General features: G+C 42.8%; 1 long non-coding RNA gene across 1 annotated transcript; it reads right to left on the reverse strand.

Moving 5' to 3' along the window:
- Nucleotides 1-1,323: 1,323 nt before the first annotated feature.
- LOC125483025 lies at nucleotides 1,324-19,865 on the reverse strand. The gene is made up of 3 exons (XR_007262019.1): nucleotides 19,827-19,865; nucleotides 14,642-14,832; nucleotides 1,324-1,575 (listed from the first exon to the last, which is right to left on the reverse strand). It is a non-coding gene; the product is annotated as an uncharacterized LOC125483025 (long non-coding RNA).
- Nucleotides 19,866-20,117: the final 252 nt, after the last annotated feature.

Here is a 20,117-nt window from a genome sequence, read left to right on the forward strand (position 1 = left end):
GTGTTCATCCAGCTCTGCACCTTGTTGTCTCACACTATATCTCAACCACCTTCTGTCATTTAAATACCATTTCTTGATAATGTCCTGACCTTTGTCTCTCTGTCCTCCCTGTCCACATCCATGACCAAGTTCTCCAACATGACATGAGTTTCTCATGTGCTATTTTTATCTCTGCCCTGGTGTTGCATTTTCTTTGTTTTCAGTTGCAAACAATCCTGGTATTGACAATCAGCAATAGCTTCCTTTCAATCAGTATAACACCCCTTTAAGAGGTTCAACCTCCCTTTAAAAGTTGGATACTACTGCAACACATACCAGCTTTGAACATTATTGGTTTCCTGTTGTTCACCCAAGAACACAGGTCGCACTCAGTCAGTCAGTCAGTCAGTAAGGCAAAGGATGAGGCAGGAAGAAGATTGAGGTTTACTTTAACGGGACCAAGTATGGGTATATTATGAATTGATGCCCTGGGCCCAATAATCAATACAGATGAACTTTTAATCTTTGATCTTTGAAATATCTAAAAACAAATAAGAAATTCCAAGTTTGTTTTGGATGTAGAATCAGCAATATCCATGCAAACGGAATTTGGTGTGGAACTCAGTTGTTTTGATTTTCCAGAATACACGAACAGGCTGTCAAACTCCACAGATAAGTAGTTGGTTGATGAATGAAGTCAGATCTGGTGGGATTCTAGTAACCCTTGGACTTGCGAACAATTCTATCCAAGGTAAAGCCAGAAGTAAGTACAGCTACATAAAGAAGACAAATCTGCCTTTCAACAGCCCTACGTGGGTTCACCCACAATGTTGTATCCTAATGGGAATTCAAACACTGAAATCCTAGTGTATTAACATGGATAATTGGAGGTGGAATATGGTGAGCTATTAAGAATTTATAAAATCATTGAAACATTCCTGGCGCTGTGAATAAACCATATTGTCCCAAAATCCCAAATTACATCAGAAAATGTTGGAATTTGTGTTTTACCTTGTTCTGTTGTTTTATAGAACTAAACCCTAAGGGATTTCATCTGTAAGTAATTTTCCACAGGAATGGAGGAATTGGGTGAAACACACAAACCACAAGTCTTGGCTTAGCTACATTAATGATTCGTCTTGATGTTAATCATAAATAATTTCTGGGAACCGTAGCCTGCTACCTCACTGGGTCTCCTTAGCTGACAGTGATGAATCCTGAAGGCCCCAAGAATTCTAGCCTCAGGCTTCTCAAAGAGACACAAATTTTAAGTAGCAAGTACAGTTAAGGTGTTTCACGTGTAGTATGGGATTAGTAGCTGTAGTTGAGTTAGAAATTTAGCAATTTTAACATTTATGTAAAGTTGCTTTATTTCCTGTCTTACATTTCTGGTTTGTTGCAAAATCATGACGGTAGACAAAAAAAACTTCCCAAGTATTAGAAGATGATCCCCCTTTTTCTATCTTTTATTGGTAATATTTCCAGCTGCTTACGTTTCATTCATTGTTTCCATATATCTGTCATTGATATTTTTCAATTGCTTTTCTCACATGTGATTGCGATATTATCCATTTCTTTACGATTCGTTGCTGTTTCCTGTATTTGAAACAATCAGTTGGAATTAGGTTGCACATTTGCAGAGGTGTTGTCAAAGTTCAACGTTTGAACAAGGCAGACAGAAAATATGAATGAGTGGCAGATGCAGTGGAGCTCATTGACGTTCTGACCTGAATTCCAGACGTGTACTCCAAGTGAGCATAATTCCATATCAAGTGTAAAAATTCATAATACTTTGTGCTTCAAATAACATAAATGCAAACCCTGAATGAGTACCAGGAAAGCAGGCTATGGAAAGCCTGCCCCATGAGAAAAAAATCCTCAGTTTAATTTGTGACACCGATGAAGAAACCGGCTTCAATTTTCTCAAAATGCTTGACGCACTTTGAGTGTTTTAGTAACAGCCAAAGCTTTAAACAGTCTAAAGTTGATTCTGCACTCAGATGGCAACATAGATCCAGGGTGGTGAGGTGGGAGAGGAGCAGCCAGTGGAGGGAATGGGGATAAGAGGGACAAAAGCAGATGGGGGCGGGGGGGTGCGGGGTGGGTGGGTTCAATTCCTTGGGATGGAAGTGATATTGGAAAACAGAGTGAGTAGTGCACAGCAAACAAACAGGAGGTCCATTCATTGGCACTTGGGTTTGAGATTTGTTGCATATACAATATGCCCCTTAAAATTGTAATGATCTGTACATCAAATAATTGCGACAAAAATAAAGCAATGATAAAATAAGCTATAGGGAGTATAATTAATACATTTACACAAAAGTTTCACCAATAGATTTCTCATATCATTGTTATAACCCAAGCAATCTATACACAGAGACAACAAGGTGCAGGGCTGGATGAACACAGCAGGCCAAGCAGCATCATAGGAGCAGAGAGGCTGACGTTTCGGGCCTAGACCCTTCATCAGAAAAACGTCAGCCTCTCTGCTCCTATGATGCTGCTTGGCCTGCTGTGTTCATCCAGCCCTGCACCTTGTTGTCTCAGATTCTCCAGCATCTGCAGTTCCTACTATCTCTCTCAATCTATACACAATCTGTTTATACTCCAAATGGAATCACAGAAAGGCAGTGGTGTAGTAATCCAAATCCAGGATAACATTCTGGGGACATAGGGTTGAATCCTACCATGGCAGATGGTGAAATTTCAGTTCATTGAAAATGAGGAATGAAGAAGTTAGCCGCATGACAACTACTATTAACTTTCACACAAACGCGTCTGTTTCACTACTGTCCTTTAGGTAAGGAAATCTGCTGTCCTTACTTTTTCTGGCCTGCATGTGATTCCAGACCCAGCATAGTGTGGTTGACTCTGAACTGACCTCTGGGCAATTATGAATCCTAAGCAGCAATGCCCACATCTTATGAACAAATAAAAGAATACATAATCAGGCCTAAATTTGTTTAGCCAAATGGAAGGGTTCTAGAGAGACCAGACTGACACTGTTATCTGCATATTGCGCAAAACATGAAAATGACACTTTTACCTCTGAAAATTGAAGGCCAGAAATCTCCCTTGGTGAACTTTAGACCAATAATTTGATCAAAGCCACAACTGTCAATTTATTTCAGGAGGCTCAGAGGAAGAGAGGTGTTGTATGGTGCTTCTTCACAGATCCCTAATAGTGGCAGGGCAGGTTAATAGGGTAGTTAAGAAGGCGTATGGGACACTTGCCTATATTAGTCATGGCATGGATTATAAAGACAGGGAGATTATGTTGGAGCTGCGCAGGACTTTGGTTAGACCACAGCTGGAGTGCGATGTGCACTATAGGAATGGTGTGATTGCACTGGAGGGAGTGTAAAGGAAATTTACCAGGATATTGCCTGGGATGGAGCAGTTTAGGTGAAGAGAAGCTCAGATTGTTTCTTCAAAATAGAGAAGCTGGGAGGGAACATGATTAAGGCATATAAGATTATAAAGGGCATGGACAGGGTGGATACAAAAGCATTTGTTTCCCTTAGTTGAAGGGTCAATAACAAGGGGACATAATTTCAAGTTGAAAGACAGAAGGTTTCGAGAGAATTTGAGGAAAGTTTTGTCTCACACAGAGGGAAATCTCACAACCTTTAAAAAGTATATGAATGAACACTTGAAATGTCATGACATTCAAAGCTAAGGGCTGTAAAGTGGGACTGGTGTAGATTAAGAGTAATTTCTGTTGATGTAGACTGAATGGGCTGAAGAGCTGTAGTATATAATTCTATGATTCTAGTGGCCAACTTCTATTATAAAATAGTTATACTCTTCCATCAGAGTCAGAAGATAATGGATTGAAAACCATTCCAAAGATTTGAGCACATAATCTAGGCAATTTTTTTTAAATTAAAACTGCTGTCTTTTGATCATGACTGTGGCCTAATCTGCTTTTCTAATTGGTGGAAAGGATCCTATAGCACTGTTCCAAGCAGATAAGAAGTGTGTCCCTGGTATCCAGATAGATGGTTAAGGTTCAGCCTCCACTGGAAAAGTGGTCACATTTCAAAAATACTCCCTTGGCTATGAAGCACATTGGTTTAGTTTGTGCATCTTAGTCAAAAACTTCTCTGACTTCATTGGAGGAGATGGCTTCACAATACAATGCAAACATGCCCCTGGAGTGTTAAAACTCATTGCAGTGAATATCCTGTGAGTTTCTCCTAGTTTTCTACTATTAGTTCTGGTGGAGAAGGAGAATCTCCAGGGATATTAGCAGCGCCCAATGTGACTGAAATGAAAACTAAGATAAATGAACCTTGTAGTATCCTAGTAGTTGCAAATCAGATGTGTTGCATTCAACATTGACATGATCTTTACTTTGTTGCAATGCCAAATTGAACATTTTTCAGTCCAAAATTATTTTCCGACCAGCTTTTCAACACAGATTCTTTTGTCTCTCTTTCCTGTGTCTTGATGCAAATGTTTTGTTTGAAGAGAAATTAGCCAATGGATGTACTAAAAGAAAGAAGTTGTTTTTTTCCTGTATTGGTTGGACCACCCGCCTGAAGAAATAATAACTGAGTATTAATCTTAATGAAAATGAAATAATTTCATAAAGAACAGGATCAATGAAAATCACACTGTTGAAGGATAGCTTCAGACTGAGTTTCTTTGCTGTTGGAAGAGCATAGGAGGCTATCAAAATGCAAAAGAGGCTCAGTGAGTATATCTGGTGAGCAGGCTCAGCTAATAAAACCACCCAAAAAGAATCTATGTTCAGTTATTTGACATTAGTCATGGTAGCTCAAGGAGGTAGCACAGTAATCTTCAGTACAGAGAAAGTAAGTGAAGTGGAAAACTGGAAAGGCACTAAATAGACATCCTAATTAGTCAGTCCTGCCACAACTCTGTTCATAAGTCTTTGGAATGTGGCTGGGGCACGCTTCATACCAAAGGGCATTACATTAAATTGATACAGCCCTTTTGGAGTTTCAAATGCAGAAACTGCTTTCGTTCTCTCTGCCAAAGGTACTTACCAGTAACCACTTGGCCGGTCCAACTTTGTGATATAAGTGGCTTGTCCAACTTTTTCCACACAGTTCTCCAGCCTTGGAATTGGGTATGTGTCCAATTTAGTTATGGCATTAGCTTCTAATAATCCACACAGAATCATTGAGTACCATCAGGTTAGGGAACCAAAACAATCAACGAACTCCACTCATTTTGACTTGGCTTGATGTCTTCTTGCAGAATCGCATCCACTTCCTTCTGTACCTGTGCAGCTTTGAGAGGATTAAGCCCGGAGGGGTGTTGTTTTATTGGAATAGCATTCCCTACTTCAACCTCATGCATTTTAGTTTTAGTCCTCCACATTCTATTCCTACGTATGTCCTCATATTTCTGCAACAAGCCATTCAATTCAGTTCTCTGTTCCTGAGACAGATAGCTCACTATCCTATCCAATTCTCTAAGGAATTCCCCATTATTTAACTTATTTTGAGGCACATCAAAATCAAATAACTTGGATTCTGATTCCTCACTCTGAGGGGCAGTAACTAATACCTGTTTCTCTGGTTCCCTATCCCTGTTGTAGTAGGGTTCCAACATAATCACGTGACATACCCAATAAAGCTTTTTCCCATCTGTCATCTTTCCCAGATAATTACTAGACTCAACTTCATCTCAATCTGACAAGGACATCCAAACCATGCTTTGAAGGGATCTCCTACCACTGGCAAAAGCACCAATACTTTATTCCTACAAACATCTGAATTTTAGATTCCTTATCTGCTTCTTGCTTTATTTGATGCTGTACCACCTTCAGATGTTGTCTAATTAATTCACTGACTATGTTTAATCTTTCTCTTACTTCAGATACATAATCCAACTGTGATATCTCAGATTTTGAACTTATCAACTTTTCCTTAATTAATTTTAAAGGCCCTCTTACTTTGTGTCCAAATATCAACTCAAATGGAGTAAACTGAGTTGATTCATTTGGGGCCTCTCTAATGGCAAACAATATAAATGGGAGACCTTTATCCAAATTGTTTGTGTAATCCTGGCAATAAGCCCTCAGCATGGTTTTTAGGGTCTGATACCACCTTTCCAATGTTCCCTGGGATTCAGGATGGTAGGTACTTGATTTAAAGTGCTTGATGCCTGAACTATCCATGACCTCCTTAAATAGTTTAGTGGCAAAATTGGACCCTTGGTCTGACTAAAGCTCCCTGGGTAGGCCACAATGAGTAAAGAAAGCAAGCAACGCTTCCACCACCCTTTTTGCCTTGACACTGTAATGGAATTGCTTCCGGAAATCAGGTAGACACATCCATTATGGTTAGCAAATACTGGTTCCCACTTTTGGTTTTAGGGTGGGGACCTACACAATCAATCATAATCCATGTGAAAGGTTCTTCAAATGCAGGAATTGGCATTAAAGGTGCTGGTTTTATTACTGTCTGTAGCTTTCCTACCATTTGGCAAGTATAGCGAAATTCAACCACATCCTTATGCAATCCAGGCCAATAGAAGTGGTTTTGTATCTTAGCCTGAGTTTTCCTCATTCCTAAATGATCTCCTACCGGTAATTCATGTGCTAGGTCATACTTCCTGTCTGTACGCTACCTGTAGTGCAATCTGGTGCACTCCTGCCCATTTTTCCTCTTGCTTTAAACTGCCAAGGTCTCCATTTGCACCTTAGGATTCCATCCTTAAGATAATAACACTCGGGAATACATTCTGATTCCTTTTCTGAGTCGGCTTTATGATATAGATCCTTTATTGTCTTATCTTTTTGTTGTAACTTCAGTAATCTCTCAGAACTAAACACCTCTGCTCGATCCTCTATCTGCTTAGGTTCTTCCTTTACCATTTCGTCAAACAGGGTGTCAGCTAACTGGACCTCAATTCCTTCATCTTGCTCTTTGGTTTTCCCCTCTTGCTTTAACCTATGACTGTTGGATCTTGTCACCAAAAAGTCCAGAAAAATTCCACGGTATTTTTTCTTTAACATCTCAGTTCCTTGGTTTTCCTTCGGCTTCTCCACTACAAGGGGTGTCACTCCCACTTTTGATCCTGTTCGGTTGTTTCCAAGAACAAACTGTATTCCTGGAATTGACAGTCTTTCAATCACTCCCACTTTCACTTTCCCAGTCTTGATTGGGCTTTCCAACCTGATCTTACACAGGGGAATGCTAAATCTCTTTCCATCTATTCCACAGACTACTGCTGTCTTGGTAACATTTCAGAAGGAGTGCAAATATTTTCATCTCTTACTATTAGAGACTGACCAGCTCCCATATCTCTCAATATTGTCATGTCTTTACCTTCTCCCCTGAGTAAACCTTATCCACAGAGGTGAAGTTTTTGTGGAGATCGGGCACCAATTCACTATCCAGCCCGTAACTAGGCTATGCGCTCTCCTGCAGCTCCTGTACTCCTTTTGGGATTTCCTTCACTACCTTAAATAATCCCACTGGTTTAGCCTCTTTTCCCACATCCTTTTTCCCAGTGCCTTTCTTCAACCACCAGTACTGTGACTTTATGTGCCCCACCTTTTGGCAGTGAAAACACCTTTTCTCAGTGCCTTTCTTAAACCACCGGCACTGTGACTTTATGTGTCCCACTCAATTACAGTGAAAACACCAAGGCCTCTTGCCTCCTTTTCACCCTGTTTTTTCACCTGAGATAAACTGTTCCTAGTGTGATCTACTTTTTGTTTTTCATTGAAGGATACCTCTTTTTGCCAATTTCCATCCTTTACTGCATGAAATTGCTGTCAGAAGCTAAATTTTGATTTATACACTAATACATATTCATCTGCTTTGTCTGCAGCTCTTCTTACTTTGGTTACTTTCTGTTCCTCAATATGAGTTCTTATAATCTCTGGAAGTGAGTTTTAAATTTCTCCAGCAGAATAATCTCTCTAAGATCCTCATGTGCCTTTTCTATCCTTAATGCTTTCACCCATATTTCGAACTTACTCTCTTTAATTCTTTCAAACTGGACATCGACCTGGTTCCTTCTTTATATTTCTGAACCGTTGTCTGAATGCTTCTGGTACCAATTAGTAGGCACTCAAAGTAGCCTATTTGACATCTTCATAGTCTCTTGACAACTTATCTGACAGGCGCTGCAAACACCTCACTAGCCCTGCCTGCTAACTTGGTCTGAATTAACAGTACCCGTACAGTCTCTGGCCAATTCATCTGCCTAGCCAGTTTTTCAAAAGAAATGAAAATGACTTCTACATTTTTTTCATTGAATTTTGATAATGTTTTGACATATTTGTATATATCTCTACTATGTCATTGGCTACGATGAGTTTACTCATCATCACTCTCCTCCTCACTAAGCCTACCTTCTAACTTCATCTCTATCATTTTAAATTGACTTTCCTGTCTAATTCACAACTTCTGAAGTTCAAACTCTCTTTTTCCTCCTGCTCTTCTCCCACTTTTTCTTTATGCTCAGCTAAGAACCTTCTCTGCCTTTCTTTATCTCTTTCCTCTGCTTATAACTGTAATTCAAACTCCCTTGCCTTCCTTTCATTCTCTAACTCCAGCTATCTCCTTTGCAATCTACTTTTATCTAACTCCACTGCACTTGCCTGTTTTTCTGATATACCTAGGTGCTTCACTAACTTCATTACAATTTTCAGCTTTCCTTTTGTCCCTAGTTAAGCCGAATTCTAGCCTGTTTGCTATTTCTATCAGTATATCCTTTCTCTGTTTTCCTAAACTTTCTTGGCAAATTCGGGAAGATTCTTCAGAACCTGTTTAGCAATGTTAAGAGCCACTTCCCTCACTTTTAATTTTACCAAAGACAAGTAGCCAAAATCAAACAAAGTTTCTCCACGTATGTTTTATTTAAAGATCTTGGACACCAATCCCCATGTCTGTTTAAATCTGTCCAAGTCCGTTCAGATCCATTCAGAACCCATACATAAACTGGCCAAATCCCTTACATGAACTGTCCTGATCCCAGACTTGAAGCATCCAGATCCCGGACTCGATCTGTCCACAACTGTCCAGATCCCAGACGAGCCCCCAATTTGTTCCGGAGGGGCAATGGCCGAACCCCTCTGACAATTAAACCAAAACACAAGCCCCAACCTGTTATGATGGGAGTAGGAGGTTCCCCTCTAATAATTACCCCCGAAACACCCAGAGAAGCTCACGTTTCCCCTCGTAACCTGTTAAAAGAGAGGGTTAAAAGAAAGAAAATCCCTAATCTCCACTTTACAAATAACAAGTAACAATTTATTTATTTAACTCTAACAATAAACAAATTGACAGAACACAGCAGGCCAGACAGCATCTGGAGGAAAGGAGCAGTCAATGTTTTGGGTATTACCCTTCTTCAGGACTGGATGTGGGGGTAGAAGGAGCTGCAGATAAAGAGGGGGTGAGGGGATAGCAGGATGGTGGTGATAGGTGGACACTGGTAGTAGGTCCAACTTGGTTGGTTGATAGGAGGGATGAATCCGATTGGTGGCTGGAAGGGAGGGTCAGAAGGTGGAATAGAAGGGAAGAGGTGGGGCTGGAAAAGGAGCCGGGGTTGGTGGGAAGGTTATTTGAAATTGGAATACTCAATGTTGAGTCCACAGGCTGTAGGATGCCCATGTGGAAGATAAGGTGTTGTTCTTCAAATTTGCGTTCTGAATCGCTGCCACAGTAGAGGAGGCCGAGGACAGACATGTTGGAGGGGAGTTGAAATTAGCAGTGACTGGGAGGTTAGGCTGGCCATTACAGGCCAGCAAAGATGCTCAGCAAAACAGTCCCCTAGTCTACGTTTGGTCTTACCGACATAGAGAAGACCACTTCGGGAGCACCAGATACAATAGACTGGGTTAGAAGAGATGCAGGTGAAGCTCTGTCTCACCTGGAAGAACTGTTTAGGGCCCTAAATGGAGGTGGTGGAGGTGGTGTGTGGGCAGATGTTGCATATTTGACGGTCACGGGGGTAGGTACTGGTGGGTTCTACTCTTCTATATTCAACGCACAATCCACACACTCAACAAACGACTTTTTGACTTCATATCGGTCATTAAAAATCATAAGTTTGCAAGATTCTCCTCTACTCACTAACAGACAGCAAGAACTGCCGATGCTGGAGTCAGAGATAACAGAGATAAATGAATTTTTCTGAAGCAGGGTCCTGACCCGAAACATCAGCTTTCCTGCTCCTCTGATGCTGCCTGGCCTGCTGTGTTCCTCCAGCTCCACACTGTGTTATCTCTTCTACTCACCTCCAGTTAGAAAATCCACTTACTACTCACAATCTGTGCCTGGTTTTCGGCCACCTCCAGGCCCCCCATGCTGCTGCTGCCATTACTCACGTGTAGACCTCATCCAGTTCCAGGCCTCTCCGGTCTGACACCAATTCCGGTTCAGACGCTGCTTCCGGTTCTAGTCTGGCACCTGAGCCTCAGCCACCATCGACCGGGACCCACAGGAATTAACCTTCAACCTTCGTCTCTGCTCTGGACAACTCCACAAATGCTGTCCTGGATTCCGCTGCCAACAGCACTGGGACGTGCCTGGACTTCCCTGCAACTTCCGACTCCACTCCAGATCCTGTCCACTCTCCAATCAACACACAGACTCCTAGCCCCAGGGTCACTCCTACTGCCAACCTGCAGCTAGCCAGCACACCACTCTCTCCTCATCTGTCCACCCCCACAGTACACCCTCCCCCTCCACCTCTCCTCCCTCCTTTCTGCCTTATCTCTCCCACACCCCACCCCCCATTCAACCCTCCAACCCATTACCCTCCCACCTTCCTTTCCATCCCACAGCTACTCCCCCCATCAAACCGCATCCAACCCTCATCCATCGCATGCTATCGCTCTTCCCCCCCCCCCCCCTTCCCGCTCCTTGAGACACCCCCCCAAATTCCCAACCATGAACCTTGTTGAATATTCACCATTCCCCCTGACTTCGAATTCTCTGAGGCCGAACGGTCTGTCCTCAGTAAAGGGCTCATGTTCTTGCCCCTCTGCCTCCACCTCAGTGTGTTCTGTGCCCACCACAATGTGGAACTCCTCTTCCGTCGCCTCAGCCTCCATGCCTACTTCTTCGATAAAGACTCCTAACCACCTTTTGGGGACACCTTCGCCAACGCCCCCCTCCATCCTTTCTCTTTCTCTTGGACATGCCCTGCAGGCCTCCCTGGACCCCTTCACTTGCCAATGCGACGTTGACTGCCTGAATTTCTCCAACCCCCTCTCCCACTCCAACCCCTCCCCGTCTAAACATGCAATGCTCCACTTTCTCCACACCAATTCCCGTTTCACTGTCAAACCCACGGACAAAGGTGGGGTGGTGGTAGTCTGGAGGATGGACCTCTATGTCACAGTGGCTAAATGCCAACTGTCCGACACCACATCCTATCTCCCCTTGGCCACGACCCCACCATGCCTCATCAAGCCACCGTCTCCCGCACTGTCCATGATCTCATCACTTCCGGTGACCTCCCCTCCACCGCCTTCAGCCTTATGGCCCCCAAGCCCCACGCTGCCCAGTTCTACCTGCTCCCCAAAATCCATAAGCTCAACTACCCCAGCCAACTCATTGTCTCCACATGCTCCTGCCCCACTGAACTCATCTCTTCCTACCTCGACTCCAGTCTCTCACCATTGGTCCAGGCATTCCTCACCTACATCCAGGACACAAACCATGCCCTCCACCTTTTTGCAAACTTCCAGTTCCCTGGCCCCCTGTGCTTCACCTTTACTATGGATGTGCAATCCCTATACATGTCCATACCCCACAAGAACAGCCTACAGCCCCTCAGTTTTTTTCTTCTCCAACAGACTTACCCAGCAGCACTCCGATCAGTATCCTCATCTGCCTCACTGAACTAGTCCTCACCCTCAATAACCTTTCTTTCAATTCTCCCCACTTTCTACAAATCCAAGGGTTTGCCACAGGCACTCACATGGCCCCCAGCTATACCTGCCTGTTTGTCGGTTATGTTGAACGGTCCCTCTCCAGTACGTACACCGGTAGCGTTCCCCAACTCTTCCACACTTACCTCAATGACGGCATCGGTGCTGCATCCTACACCCAGGCTGAACTGGAAGCAGGCTTTGCTTACAATTTCCACCCCACCCTCAAATTCACTTCGTCTATCTCAGACGCCTCCCTCCCCTTTCTTGACCTCTCTGTTTCCAAATCTGGTGACAATTTGTGGACTGACATTTACTATAAACCCACAGACTCCCATAGCTACCTAGACTACATCTCCTCCTACCCCGAATTCTGAAAAAACTCCATCCCATTTTCCCAATTCCTCCATCATGGTCACATCTGCTCTGACGAGGAGACTTTCCACTCCCAAGCGTCCCGGATGTCTGCCTTTTCCAGACAACGGTCTTTTCCCCCCTCTGTCATCCAGACAGCCCTCCACCATGCCTCCTCGATTCCCCGCTCCACAGCTTTTAACCACCGCTCCCCCAGAATTATAAAGATAGGATCCCCCTTGTCCTCATTGTCCTCATTTTCCACCCTACCAGCCTCCACATCCAACATATCATCCTCAAACACTTTCGCCAACTCCAATTAGACCCCACCACCAGGAACATCTTCCACTCCCCATCCCTCTCTGCCTTCCAAAGGACCATTCCCTTCGCCACTCCTTAGTTTGCGCAACACTCCCCACCAACCATTCCAACCGGTCCGGTACCTTCCCCTGGAACCATAAAAGATGCAACACCTGCCCACACACCACCTCCCTTACCTTCATTCAGGGCCCTAAACAGTCCTTCCAAGTGAGACAGAGCTTCACCTGCATCTTCTCCAACCTAGTCTATTGCATCTGATGCTCCCGATGTGATCTTCTCTACGTCAGTGAGACCAAACGTAGATGAGGTGACCATTTCACCGAGCATCTCTGCCTGGCCTGTAATGGCCAGCCTAACCTCCCAGTCAACGCCTATTTCAACTCCCCGCCCCACTCCCGCTCCAACAGGTCTGTCCTCGGCCTCCTCTAGTATCGCAGCGACTCGGAACGCAAATTCGAAGAACAACACCTTATCTTCCACCTGGGCACCCTACAGCCTGGAAGACTCAACACTGAGTTCTCCAATTTCAAATAACCTTCCCAGCTCTGTCTCCAGCCCCACCTCCCCCCTTCAATTCCACCTTCTGACCTTCCCTTCCAGCCACCAATTGGATTCTTCCCTCCCATTGACCAACCAGATTGTATCTACTACCAATGTCCACCTACCACCACCATTCCACTCCCTCCCTCTTTATCTGCAGCTCCTTCTACCCCTGCATCCAGTCCTGAGAGAAGGGTAATACCTGAAACATTGACTGCTCCTTTCCTCCAGATGCTGCCTGGCTTGGTATGTTCTTCCAGCCTCCTGTTTGTCTACCAACAGCTTTCATGATTGTTTCCTAAAGTCAGTCCAACGGAGGATGACAGTCTAGTGGTACTATCGTTATACAATGATAATGGGGATCAGGGTTTGATTCTCACCAGAGGAGATGGTAGAATTTGAATTCAATAAAAATAAGTCCATAATTAGTCTCATGATGACTTTGAAACTGTTGTTGCACAAACGCGTCTGATTCACTAATGCCCTTTAGGACTGTCCTTATACAGTCTGGTCTATGTGACTCCAGACGCAAAGCAATATGATTAACTCTTAACTGCCCCCTGAGTAATTGTGGATGGGCAGCCAAAGTGCTGGTCTAGCCAGCAACACCCATAACCTGTGAATGCATTTTTAAAAGATTGGCTAAATTCAATTTCACAATTTGCTATAGCACCAGGCAACCATTTAATAATCAATCAGTTTGACCATTCTGAAGATGTTTGAAGGATTACAGGCAGGTGTCATCCATGTGACTGACATCATATCAATGGTTATACTACTCACCAGTCCTCTTCCCACTACCCCACTCTGCACCATACCATTGCCAATCCCTCACTGTAGATATACTATTTGTATGGATTGCTCCAATCTGTAAATTACTTAGGTGGAATTATTTATCCGCAATTTGGTTGTTTGTTTTTATCAAGTTTTATGGTATGATAGAACAGAAAATAGAATAGAAAATTATATTAGCTGATCAAATAAATGTTTACAAGTTATTAAGATCATTTTAGGGGAGGTAGTAAGAACTGCCGTTGCTGGAGTCAGAGATAACACAGCGTTGAGCTGGATGAACACAGCAGGCCAGGCAGCATCAGAGGAGCAGGAAGGCCGACGTTTCGGTTCAGGACCTTTCTTCAGAAAATCTATTAGGGGAGGTGATGGCCTAGTGGTATTATTGCTGGATAGTTAATCCAGGGATCCAGGTTCAAATCCTGCCACTGTAGATGGTGGAATTTGAATTTAATAAAAATCTCAAATTAATAGCCAAGGATGACCATGAAACCATTGTTGATTGTTGGGAGAAAAACCCATTTGGCTCACTAATGTCCTTTAGGGAAGGAAACTGCCATCTTTATGTGGTCTGCCCTACATGCGACACCAGACACACAGCAATGAGGTTGCCTCTCAACTGCCCTCTGGGTAATTAGGGGTAGGTAACAAATGCTGGCCTAGCCTACGATGCCCATATCCAATGAAGTTTTTAAATTAAAAGAAAATTACGGGCAAGTATTAACTGATTGACTCTTGCTGGTTGAGAAACTGGTCAGAAAATGGCAGAAATAAACATACTGTGACTTGTCTGATGCCATCTTCTGTGAACAGAGGGTGCAGATGGTGACTTCCCTCGGAACAGACCATCAGACTTTGGTGAATGGAGGACAAGATGGAGACCCAGAGAAGACACTAGTGAGCTGCAGCTGCCACATTCCAACTCGAATGTTTAAGTCGGAAACTGTTGCTGTCTCATTTCTCTCCATTGCCTGGTAAAATGACAAATTGCATACGAATGAGTTAAGGTTAAATAATAATGAGATGTTAATGCATGTAAATAGGTCCCTCATCATTCACTGGAGAGTGTTACATCTAGCTCTTAAATCCTTGAGTGGAAAATTAAACTTCTTTCTCAAGGTCTGAGAATCTCATTTATCTGTTCTGACCATATTTTCTCAACTGATTCACCATTGCCCATGTCATTCAAGGGCTCAGAAAATTCCACTCAATTCTCTTTTAAAAGTTATATTTATGGGTGGCTATCGGGCAGGATATATAAGAGCTGTCCTATCTTTTTTGAAATAATGCCATGGCGTGTTTCATATTCACTCAAGAAGCTTGACACCATCAAGGACAAAGCAGTCCACTTGATTGGCACCACATCCACAAACATCCACTCCCTCCATCACCGACGTTCAGTAGAAGCAGTGTGTACTATCTACAAGGCGCACTGCAGACATTTACCGAAGATCCTCAGACATCATTTTCCAAACCCATGACCACTTCCATCTAGAAGGACAAGGAGAGCAGATATAAGGGAACTCCACCACCTTCAAGTTCTCTTCCAAGCCACTTACCATCCTGACTTGGAAATATAATGCTGTTCCTTCACTGTCACTGGGTCCAAATCCTGGAATTCCCTCCCTAATGGCATTGTGGATCAGCCCACAGCAGGTGGACTGCAGCGGTTCAAGAAGGCAGCTCATCACCACCTTCTCAAGGGCATCTAAGGACGGGCAATAAATTCTGGCTCAGCCAGCGATGCCCACATCCCACAAAATGATTTTTAAAAAATCCAACTGTGAACGCAGTGACTCCATTTAACATCTTATTGAGGAGGCTAACAATGCCCAACTCTACTGGAGTATACTTCAGATCTCTGGATTAGGGTTTGAACTCAAAAACGTTCTCACTTGTATGTGTGAGGACTGTCACTGAGCCACAGGGGGACACTGTTGTTTGAAGGGCAATCATTGGCCAGCTAAGCATCACTGAAGCAATTTGAGTTAGACTGGTGAATAAAAGGCTACACCAATAAATTAAAAGTGAAAAAAAAAGGAGTTCCTTGTGTTTAAATATAAAATATCCATCCAGGTTTTCACATGTTCACGTTTATAAAAATGTTTTCTGATCTTTACCCAAAATTCCCGATGTGACCAACATTGTAGGATCAATATTTCAACAAGATTTTGCAAATCAATATGTTTAGAGCATAATTTCAGTTCAAGGTTAGTTAAGATCAATTTCCTCCCTTCCTTATGATTCCACAATCAATTAAACCAGAGTTTTAATGATGTTAAGAGTGTTAGCAGATTTAATGGTTGAAGAAAAGCACATTCAGTGCAATAAATTTGCATATGGTATACATTCATTGCTAATGACCAACAGAGTGCTTAGTAATGAAACAATTAAGAGTCACTTAAGCTCTGTGGTTTTGATATACAGTGGGAAAACGATCATGCATTAACCATTGACAGTATTTAGCCCAAGTTGAATATGGACAAGTATTTGCAGAAGCACATTCTAATCAATGCAGCAGAAGCACACGTTGGGAGATTAGATGTGGAGCTTTCCATCCATTTATTTTAAAAACCATAAAAATGTAGTATGTAAACTGGATTTTTGGACAGAATTTTCTCTTTTATTAGTTGAAGTAGGGGTTTGTGTCTTTAGGATTGATACACCATCCACCCCCATCGGCAAGAAAGCCTGTCATATCAAATGCCAATCAGGCACTCAAATGGTCACCTCATGGGCTTCTCAGTCTGTCACCCCTCAGACCAGAATGTTCCCTCATGCCTGAAGTTGCTAGTCTGTCAGAAGGCAGCAGATGCTATGAGGAGTGGCACCTCTATGGAGGCTCAGGCTGTTGGCTATATAGCAGCATTGAAGGCCAGGCACAACAGTAAACATTTCAGTAACAGTAAACAACATTTCTGAAGAAGGGTCTAGGCCCGAAACGTCAGCCTTCCTGCTCCTGTGATGTTGCTTGGCCTGCTGTGTTCATCCAGCTCTACGCCTTGTTATCTCACAACAGTAAAGGAACAGACTTTTGAATTTAAGGGGGAGATGTCACAGGAATAGGAGGGCCAGGGGCTTCAGAGACACAGTCAGAGGTTGATTTTCAGCAGTCACCATCTTACTTCACCCCAGCCCTCAAATATGTGCCCCTGAACACACCTAGATTTAGGTAAATAAAGGTGCCACCACCCACCTGGCAGGCAAACAGCCCCACTATAGGAGTCAGGAAAGCTTGTACTTTTCTTGCTGATGGGAAAAGAGTCAGGGCAGTGGTGGGCAGAGGCTACTTGAGGTTCTAAATTATGATGAGTCAGGAAGTTAACTGTAGAACTTCCTAGCCATAACCTAATTCCTGAGTGTTGGAAAGTGGCCTGGTACCGACATGGTTTCAACCTGCCAATTTACTTCTCTTCCTGCCACTTTACCTGCCACTTCTAGAGAGGGATATACATCAGCCTCAGGAACAAAATGCATTTGTATCTGCCATGACCCACTCCAACCTGACCCTGCATACCCACCTAAACCTGACCCTGACCTAATCCTGACCATAACACTGAATACGCACTTTGACCTGCCCTGACCTGACCCTGACTCCCCACCCCATCCTGACCCTGACCTGACCCTAACTACCCGTCCTGGCTTAACACTGACTAGCCACACGACCTCAACTTGACCCTGACCTGACCCTGAATACGCATCCCGACCTGACCCTGACCTAGTGATTACCCATAGTCGAAATGTCCTGGACTAACCATCAAAAATTGAAAAGCTTTTAATTTATGAATTTGTTTTGTAAACTGTTGTCCTGTTTATGTTATGTTCATGCAATGGTTTATTGATTTTGCACTATTATTTTAATATTTTGTAACATCAGAATGGGGGAAGCCAGGAGTTTTCTCTTGCTCTCTCCCCTATCTGCTTCAATGAAATACATGCATTCAAGCAACTGTGTAAACTCATTACATTGTTAGTGAAATTGTAAGCATTAGTTATGTTGATGTTTGCTTTCATCAAGGTAACAGTGTCAATTATGGAAATGGGATATTCTTTGTACTCTTATCTCTCGAAGTCTCTCCCAAGTATGGAACACAGAATCATTGAACGTTGTCATCACAGAAGGTCAACCGTCTCTCCCTGTCTCTGTCTCTCTGCAAGAACTGCAAAAGTTTAGTCCCCTTCTCTCCATAGATCTGCAATTTTTTTTTGTCATCAGATAGTTCTCCAAATCCCTTTTGAAGGCCATGATAGAAACTGTCTCCACAGTACTGTCAGAGGGTGTGGGCTCAAGATCAGGGCCATGGAGAATGTTGGAGATGTAAGGATTGCGACAGCAGACTGATACAGTCCTGCCTGCAGGTGATCTTCCCAGAGGTGAGTTTTCACCTGCAGAAGCTACTCATCCAGCTAAAAAGACAGGCATGTTGTAGGAAAATATAATTGTAGGTCAGTCAGATAGCAGCCCTGCCAAAAGAGAAAATTACCCTCACTATGCCCTGGATCCAACCTTTACTTGGGACCCTTACATTACTTATGGGTGAAATTGCAAATTCAATGCCAATTAATGATTGAAACTTGCCCATCTCGTTTTATATAGAATACATAAAATCAGAAAAGAGAAAACACTTTACAATCAGATTGGCTACAGTTTTTTCCAGATACCAAACTTGTTGGCTTGGGAAATTGTGCAAGTTTGTGGTTTTTGAGCTGCACAGCTGGCCCATGTGTGACTTTTTTCAAAATTATATTTGTTCACACAGGGTTCAGGTCTGCAGTGCCATTGCAAGCTGCGATGAAGCGTGAAAGGTGGATTGGTTCGAAGGCCCACCTTCATTTTCCAACATAGTAGCCTAGCTCTTGACATCCTTTAGATGCCACCTACACCTCACTTGTCTCCTCCCCTCCATCCATCTCCTATGCCTCCTCAGGTTGCTCATACCAGCTCTGTATCCCCTGCAATCCCTTTGCCACATCCATGACTCCTAAGATTTTCAATGCCTATATGTATTTACCACAACCAATTATCCAGTATCAATATACACTGTGTTCAGCACCATGCAACATGTTGGGAGTTATTTTAACTGCTGTTGTGAAAAAAAATTGTGAAAGTATAATATTATTCCCATTCAAAGGTGTATCATGATATCATAATTAAAAGCTCCATTAAAAAAGTTAACCTTTTAAGCGTCCATTATGTTATGTTAGCAATCAATCATGTGCTCTGTAACCATATCAGAGACTGAGTACATTAGTACAGCCTCATAAAACTGCCTGTCATTCCCCTGACAGCTGTATCAAAAGAACTAAGCACTCCATTTCTTTTGGAACCCTGCCATACATTCATATTTTTCACAGCTATCAAAATATTATTGCAACTACAAGAGCATGAAATTGCTAAAAACAGCTGTCAATGTCTAAGTAGATTCCCTGCTACTCATAGGTAAGGGGTAAGGAAGACTGAGGAAAATTGTCTTTTCCTGAGGAAAAAAAAGTTCAGTGTTTTACAACCTATTGCAGACCTTTATGGGAGAGCTGACCACAGAAGTATAAATCTGACATGTTAATCCACGACTCCCAATAGAAAATAAACTAAAAGAGATTGAAGATTTGGAACAGTATTTTTTTTTTGTTTTAAGAGTGGAAACAAAGACTGACACTCCTGAAACCAGATGCAAATACAACAGCAGCAAAGACCATCACATTAGGACTGGATCACAAGTGAATCAGGCAAATTAATTTTCTTGCACAAAAGAAACATCAATTGACAAGACCACCAGTTCAAGATCCAAGAGGCTTTCAAGGGGATGAAAATTGCAGTGGTGACAATGGACCTCGTTCAGTAGTGGAAGCTAGGGTTGAAGAGAAGATCAAGAGTAGGCCAAGCAGTTGCTGACAGAAATATAAAGTTTCAATGTGAAGCTCATCCTGCCATCGCTTTCATATACATAAGAATATTTGTACTCACCTCTTTGGATGCTTTCTCTAGCAGTCCCATCTGCTCTTTGGAAAACTACAAATCAGCATAAATGCAAGGAAATGATTGTATTTTTGCTGCTCCTCAAAGGATAGACCAGCACAAATTTTGATGACTTAACTCCTATAGGTCGAAGTTACACAATACAATATGGGTAACAATGCATTAACACATTCATGTGAATTTGTGCTAACACTTATTTCAACAAAAAGTTTAACCCATTTATTATATACAGATTAATGGTGGTTAAAATCACACAGAAAGTCCATCTGAATGTCTAAA

The sequence above is a fragment of the Rhincodon typus genome, chromosome 4, assembly GCF_021869965.1.
Source record: "Rhincodon typus isolate 14 chromosome 4, sRhiTyp1.1, whole genome shotgun sequence".
In the NCBI taxonomy this organism is placed as follows: Eukaryota; Metazoa; Chordata; class Chondrichthyes; order Orectolobiformes; family Rhincodontidae; genus Rhincodon; species Rhincodon typus.